This window comes from Amblyomma mixtum, chromosome 2 (genome assembly GCF_055824585.1).
Source record: "Amblyomma mixtum isolate Tamu chromosome 2, ASM5582458v1, whole genome shotgun sequence".
NCBI classification, from domain to species: domain Eukaryota; kingdom Metazoa; phylum Arthropoda; class Arachnida; order Ixodida; family Ixodidae; genus Amblyomma; species Amblyomma mixtum.
Genome location: NC_143013.1, coordinates 91089249 through 91097782, shown reverse-complemented (window position 1 = coordinate 91097782; position 8534 = coordinate 91089249).

The window sequence follows — 8534 nt, the reverse complement described above, 5'->3', positions numbered from 1 at the left end:
TGTCCCCACAAGCACATCTATCAACAGCCTTCTCATGAGAACCAATGTGCCCTTTTCACTTGTCCCACAATCTGCAGAAGCCCGCAATCTGACTAAAATCGAAATAAAAGCTGCAAATATTTCTTTACAGTAAAAAAATGCAACGCTACTTACCTTCCAAGTACGGGATTTCCAAAGCAGGCACTTGCGGATACCGATGCACTTCCCTACAGCTACGGGAAGCTCATGGGCCTGTTCAGTAGTGGTTCGTAGAGGTTCCAATGTTCTTGGTGTGGTAAAAGCGCACTGCACAAATATGGAACACGATAAGTGGACAAAGCTGAAAATGCACTACAGCACAAGAAAGTGGCCACAGGAAAGGACATAAAACACAGCGCCATGTTCTGATTCCCTTTTCGAATCCTGTCTGATGCGATATTGCTATGGATTACATGAAGCAACTCGCCCACCGTTTAGATGGGACTTCGAAACTTCCAAAAGCATGCTGCGAAAAAAAAAATTAGCCGGCGTTTATGCACCTTTCTCTCGCGCAGGCAGATCGAGGTGACAGTTTACGGGTATATTTACCAAGCCGGATGGCATCAACAGAATGAAAGCACACCTCTCGCAGAAATCAGTGACCTATCATCGCACCTGCTAGCGCACCGACTTGGTCTTCGCCGCTGCCGCCTACACAGCCGCTGTAATTAAAATATTTCTTTTGCCCTGGCTACGAGGAATATCCGCAAAATTTAAAAAAAAAAGGAAAGGCCAGTGTACTTAGTTGGCAACGGAGGGCTAACAATATTTGCAGCGGGGTAAGGGCGAGCGCACTGCAGGCATAGATGCTTGTCGAATAACAACTGCGACTGCATGGCACCCATATTCTTTCACCAGCGGCAGAGCCTGCGCGGCGGCTTCGCGACAGAGTCGCGCGATCAAACGATGTATAGCCACTCCAACTGCGAGGAAGCGTAGAAGGGGATCGACTGACGCGTCAAAGGCGCCGTGCTGGCGAGAAAGGAGGACCTGAGAGGGAGAGGGAGCGCGCATCCAAGAACCAAGGAAATAAACGCGCAACGAGACAAGCACTGCGAACAATTCAAGTTGGAGGAAAATTCGCGCTAGGAGCTCGTGCAGCGGGTTCCCACGAAACACTTTTCAAGAGGCCACGCTACGCCTATGAGAAAACGAGCCGCCCCTCAGGACGACCGGATGCCCGGCGGGTCACAATACAGAGCCCGCGACGTGACATTCCTAAGAGGCCACCAAACGCCAACGGGACGAAAAAAATTCTGTGATAGCGCATACATGTGTTGCTCGATTTCTTTGCCTCAATCTATCGAAAAGGTGAAACAGCTTATTTGCTGCGCTCAAATTTCGCATTAGGAAGTAACGTAATCGTCGGTAATTTTTTAGTGAACGTCCGTGCTCCGATGTAGCGCAGAAGCGCAGCGCCTGTGTTGCAGATTTGGCGGAATGCGTACCGAGCTCGAGGTTGTCTGAAGGCTCCGCGTCTCAACTCTTCTGTTGATTACACTCTCGAGTTTTTGGGTGCACTGTAGAAAACTGCAGGTAAACTTTTCATCAAAGGGTGAGGCTGCGACCTCGTCACTGTTCAGCTGTGGTTCATAAAGAGAATATAGAGGAATTCCTAACGTCGTTATAAACACATACGGAGCGTTTATTTCAGCACATGCTATAAGCGGAGAACTCGAGAGTAGGCGAAGAAAACGAGCCTCTAAAAAATTACCGACGATTACGTTACTTCCTAATGCGAAGTTTGAGCGCAGCAAATAAGCTGTTTCACCTTTTCGATAGATTGAGGCAAAGAAATCGAGCAACACATGTATGCGCTATCACAGAATTTTTTTTTTATTTTTCACAGATATTCCTTTAACAAAGACTCCACTAACAGTTCTTGACAGTCATGAAGGAAGCTTTGTGGTCGGAGAAATAGACTGATATATGTTCGACTTGGTACACCAATGCTTGATTCTCAAAGACGAGATCTATACAAGTGCCTCGCGAGGTTGTCACAGCCGTGGGACGCGTTACGAGCGAGAGGAACGGGATGTTCTCCCGCATAAGTGTTAGGAAATGTCTTTATGTCAACATTAAAGTCCCCCACTACTAACATCGGTGTGGATCGATGGACGGTTAATGCGAGTTGCAGGAAGTGCACGACGTCTTTCGTGAGTGCGGTAGGGGCGAAGTAGGCAGCTACTACCAGCAAGCCGTTGGGCAACTTTGCGGCGCACAGTTCGGCAACTTCATGTGACGTGCCAAACATTTCGACTGGTATTGCAGAGAGACCTGTGCGCAAGTAGATAGCGACTCCCGCCGCTCTGTTGTGGTCTCTGCGAGCACCACAGCAGTATAGGAAATCTATGATTTCGAGAGGCTCTTCGGGATCCATCCAGGTTTCAGCAAAGCAAAGTACAGAGGAATGGCGCAGAATGTGATCGTGGTGTACGTCCTTGGCATGTGCGGCAAGGGAGCGTACGTTAAGAATGTGCTTGTGAATGATGAATCAAGTGCTGCCAGCGAATGACGCGTCCATTGGCTGTCTGCGTGTGTTACTGTTGTGTGGTTAACATGTTAAGCTTCGCCTGTAAGAGTGGAACGCGACAGCGTCTTGCAACGCTGCCAGGGAGTCCACAGAACGCCATCGCCAATTCGGCCTTACGCCTTGCTGGACGGTAAATTTATTTTTTGAGGAAAGGAAATGTATCTCTCTCGCATATCTGGGTGGACACCTGCACCTCGCCGTAAGGGAAAGGGGGAAGATGGGAGTGAACGAAGACGCCGTATTAGCTAGACGCGCCTTTGTTCATTCCAAACCATTCAGCTGGCATTACGGAGGATTCTACTTCCGGCCACCGAGCGTGACGGACGTGTGTATCATGGGCTCCCAAGGAGCGGATTTAGCGGCCCAGCCGGGCCGCGGTATCAGGAGTACGATCAAACCGAACGAGGACTACCAGCTGATTTTGCCGCATTTGCCTACAGGTTCGAGCGTTTTGCATACTGTTTTTTTGCATGGCGACGTCCAAGCCAGGCCATACCGTGTTGAAAACTTTCGTGACGCTCTTGAGCGTCTGTCATTGCTGCCGGAAGTGGTTGCCCTCGGGGCATATCAGATGAATCATGTTTGGGCCGTGACATTCTGCAATGAAGAAGGAAAAAACAAAATGCTACAGGCGGAGGCGTTCAACGTCAAGGACCACCGCTGTGTGGTCATTGACCCATGCAACCAGGGCGTCAGGCTGAAGCTGTTCTGGCTGCTACACGGCGTGAAAGATGACGACGTGAAGGCAGCTCTGGCGGCTTTTGGAAAAGTGACCGACATAACTCGGGACAAGTGGAGAGTCAAAGGCTGCGTCGACAAGTCGTCTACTACGCGCTCAGTGACATTGAAGCTGAAGGTGGGCGTTACCATCGAGGACTTACCGCACCAGCTGCGTGTTGGAGAGGACGTCGCTCTCGTCCACGTTCCTGGCAGAGCTCCGCTCTGCCTCCGGTGCCGCGGCACCGGACACATACGTCGGGAGTGCCGTGTGCCACGTTGCGGGCTCTGTCGTCGCTTCGGCCACGACGACGCCCAGTGCGTGCGAACATATGCTACCGTAGCTGGTCCTGGTCGTAGGGATACTACTGAGGAGCACATTATGGACGAAGTCGACGCAGTAGAGGCGACCCGTGAGAGTCGGGAAGACGCAGTACCGAAAAGCATAGCCTCAGAAAAAGCAACGCTTCCCACGGAACATGAGGCTGCCAACTTAGAAGAACCGCCTGTGCCTGACACCAGAACTGAGGCGGACGCGGGAAAAGCAGATGATGCTGCGGTAGGTGCAGCTGAGACGGTTTTGGAATCGACCGACGAGAAGGACGTTGACACGGAGATGCCCGCGGCGTCAACTTTGCCAGCGAAGAGGACGCACGACGAAGCTGATGACAAGGCGACGAGCTACGACGGGACGGACCATGAGGAACCTCTTCCCAAAGCGCCTCCTGTTCGACGTGCGGCCTACAAGCCCAAGCCGAACATCCCTCCTGATCGTAGGACTTCGTCGGGTGTCCCTCCGCCTTAGCGGAGGTGCCTTGCAGGGTCTTCGTGTTGGTAACCCGGTCTTCGATCGGGTTCAGTGCTGACACCGCCGTACTTTGCAAGCTGGAAGGATTTTTGATGAGATGAGCTGCAAACCGATGTCACTTTGAGAGCGGCGAATCCCAACCATTTAGATGGCGCCTCAACTAACATCTAGCTTGCGTATTGCCACACTGAACGTGAGAGGTCTTTCTGCGCGAAGAAGGCAAAATCAGCTTAAACGTCTCTTGTTCGAAAACGAAATCGATCTGTTGGCTGTTCAAGAGACAAAAATTGAAAGCGAAGAGTTGACAGATGCGATGGCAGAAATTTACCGTGCACAGTTCAGTGTTTGCGTGTGCCATGCAAAAGGAAAGTCGGGAGGGTGTCTGATTTTAACTCGAAACGGCAAAGTCGCTGTGGAAACTGTATTTTCCTGTGAAAGTGGCCGGATTGTAGCATGCGATTTTTACTTTTCTGGTGTAGAGTGGAGAGCTGTGTGTGTATATGCACCTAATAGAATTCCCGAACGAGATGCCTTTTTTCGCCGTGCTCAACCTTTCCTGCTGACAGAAAAGCGTGTACTATTGCTTGGAGATTTCAACTGCGTGTGTAGACCTGAAGATAGAACAACGAACAAAACCCTGCAGGACACGAGTGCCGAGCTACTGTCTGAGATGATTAATGAAGCAGAATTGGAAGATATTGGCATTATAATGCAAGGTTCAGAACAAGCACAGTACACGCATTTCCAAGGCGTTAGTCACGCAAGGCTGGACAGAATTTATGTTCCTTCTGAAGTTGTGCCCTTGTGTTCCCAGTACCAGACCGTGCACGTCAGCTTCAGTGATCATTCTTTAGTCGTGATCACACTTGGGGAGAGGAAAAGGACTGTCAAGTTTAGTTGGGAATTATGGAAATTTAATGACTCATTGTTGGAGGATGACGAGTTTAGCAAGAAACTAAAAGACTCAGTCAAAAGCTTGTTAGAAAAAGAGACAGACTTTATACAAACATGGGAACAATTTAAATGCGACGTGAAAGTGGCCGCTATAGAAAGAGCATGTGTTTTAAAGCGTAAAGAAAAACAGCAAGAAAAGGAACTTCGTACCGAGCTTGATTTCATGCTCAGCATGGAAGGCGTCAAGCCGGGGTTGTACAGACAAGAAATAAAAGAGACCAAAACTAAGCTTGAACTAATAGATGAAACGAAATATCGAGGTGCTGTGATAAGGGCACGCAGCGAAAGATTTTGGCTTGGGGAGACGCCCACAAAAAGGGCGCTCAGCGACGAAAAACAGTATGCAGTTTCAAAAGAGATAAAGGAAATTTGTTATCGCAATGATGTAACTTCCGAATCTGAGGTGATTGAAAGGGCGTTTCTGGAATATTACCAAAACTTGTTCAGCCTTAAAACGCCTGATGTTGAACATTACAAAACTGCATTCCTGTCGCTAATGCCAAGAGTCGAGGAGGACCTGGCGCAGGTACTTGAGCAGCCCATAACGGCAGCAGAAATCGAAGCTGCAATACAGCAGCTGAGCTTGAACAAGTCGCCTGGGCCGGACGGCCTCGGTGCCGCACTTTACAAGGCTTTGAAGACAGAAATGGCAATAGCATTACAGCGCGTAATAAGCGAGTGTTACGAAAGAAAGTTAACTCCGCCGTCTTTTCGAACTTCCCACGTGGTGTTGATCCCAAAATCGGACGACCCGAGTAGGTTGCAGTCAGTTGAGTGTTACCGCCCAATAAGCTTAACTAACGTAGACTACAAAATTTATATGAAAGTGCTAGCCGGACGACTCCAAACAGTAATTAAAACCCTTGTTGGCCCACACCAGACCTGCGGCATAAAAGAAAGATCCATTTTTACTAACATACACGTAGCTAGAAGTGTCCTTGAATGCTGTGATGCAACGGAGGGTCGTGTCGCCATGATGCAACTGGACCTGCATAAGGCGTTTGATAAAGTTGTGCATGAAATTTTGTTCGTGCTTTTGGAACATGTGAATGTAGGATGTATCATCACTGATGGCGTGAAAATGGTTTATGATGGCTGTACATCAAGGTTCATAATTAATAACCGCCTGAGTAATAGTATTCCTGTCTTGTCGTCAGTGAGGCAAGGTTGCCCTCTTTCTCCACTGCTTTTTGCACTTTACCTGGAGCCCTTTTGTTTAAAGCTGTTAACTACGCAAAACATTCGAGGTTACGCCTTTTGTCATAATGAAGTGAAGGTATTGGCATATGCAGATGATATAGCAGTGTTCTGCAGAGACCAGGAAAGCGTGCAAGAAGTGGTGAGAGAAGCCGTAAATTTTTGTGATGCAAGTGGCTGCGCGATAAGCTGGCAGAAATGTTTTGGTTTTTGGCATGGAAAGTGGCAGGCCACGCCAGAAGTATTCTGTCGAATGAAGTGGGTAGACACGCCAGGAAAGTACCTCGGCGTGCCGCTAACCAACTACAGAGAAAGCAAGGAATATTGGGCCCATGAAACCGAACGAGTCAAAGCTCAGACAAGCAAATGGGGCGGTCACAACTTTTCCATGTTCGCAAGAGCTACGGTGTGCAACATGTTTTTAGTAGCGAGGATTTTTTACGTTCTGCAAGCGTTAACTTTGCCAAGGACTTCAGTGCAAAGGTTGCACAGAGTGTTTGCAACATTTATTTGGGCGTCAACATGGGAACGTACCAGCCGATGCAATCTGTTCCACAAGGTGCGGAACGGGGGGCTAGGGTTGTCAAATTTATTTCTGAGACAGATAGTCACTAGATTCTTTTTCTTGCGTCAAGATAATGATTTTCTGCGAACTGTTATACAAGTGCGATTGTCAGAATCACTGCCTGATTATGTTGTGTCATCTATGTCTGCAGGGCGGAGTGGGTTAAGTGCTTTTTTGCAAGAAGTTGTTGCAGCAGTCCGTATTCTTCGGTCAAAATTTTCCGATGAGTATCTAACCATTGTAACAAGGAAAAAGATGTACAAGGACCTGCTTGATGTGTTTCTGCCAGTGCCTGTTTATCGCAGTGCTTATCTTCTGGGTCCCGAAAGGGATGTGCTAAAAAGAGTCAAAAGAATGCCGGTGAAGCCTTCAGTGCGTTCTTTCTTTTTTCAATTGCATACTGGAACCCTCCCAGTGAAGCCATGGTTGCAAAGCAAAGGCCTTTTTGTACCTTGGTCAGTAGAGTGTCTTATTTGCAAGAAAGTGGAAACTATAGAACATATCTTTCTCGACTGTCATGACGCTGTTTTTCTTTGGGATGTGTTGAAGCGCACACTGAAAAAAGATTTCCCCCTGACTCCTTTTGGAATACGCTTCCTACCATGTGCAGAGCCAGGTGAAGTGCCTTGCGACCTGCTAATGTTGCTCTGCATGCACAGCCTATGGCGTACGCGAATGGATGTCAGGCATGAACATGTTGTTGTGAATCCGGCTCATCAGTATTTCATTGAGAGCATCATGTATACTCAGGAAGTTTTCGGACAGCAAGCTCCTCAGCCTGAGTGGCTGCCTGTCCTCGACCAACTAAAATCATTTAACCCATTTTATCATCGTGCACTAGCTAGAAACTGACCTGTGCTTTTATTGTCATGTCATTGTATTTTTGTTTTGTTTGCCCGGCCAAGTCGGTAATAAAGAAAAAAAAAAGCTGGCATTACGGAGTGGCTAGCGTGGTCGTATCGCACTCCGGAGACCCTGGTTCGATTCCCCAACTCGACCAATTTCGTTCTCGGTTTTATTGATTTATGCGGTCTAACTAGAAAGGTTAATCAGGCTATTTCATATTTATATTATTGTATTTCTATCCATCGTGTTCTGTCATTAACCTGTCAATTGTTGGAACTGTCTAGGATGTTCGACACAACGTATATGAAACGAGCAACGTCTTACTGACTGGGGAAGTGCGTGGTGGTGGAGGGAACGCGGCTTCGTACTTATGTTTTTTTCAGCAGCGTCTCCTTCCGCGGACGCTGTTGTCGCTGCGGCGCGCGTCTTTCTTTCTTTTCTTCTGACCTCTTCATTCTCCTCTATATTAATTAGGCTAATTGATTAATTAAGCAATTAACTAAACTCAGTCCAACTTAGTTGCAGCATCACTATACGATCCCTTTGATTGGTTGCATGGTTACTAGCCAAAGTACAATTGGCCCCATTTGAAATTCGCGCACTGTGACGTCACGAGCATTTCGACCAATTGAAAAGCGTGACATTGGGGGCGGAGCTGGTTACGAGGCCGACGCCGACGCCGACGCCGACGCGAAACCCAGGAACGGACGCCAAAGAGCTGCGCTCTAAAACGAAACGACGCCCCACGGACGACCAGTCATGATCTCCACGAAGGGGACGGACTCTACGTACCGAAACTCAAGCCTTGAGTGACGCTCTGCAGATCCGCAGACGCTGAGAGAAAGCACATAACCGTTGGTGCAAGGCACTGGTGCACGTCGCCTGTCGCCTTACTT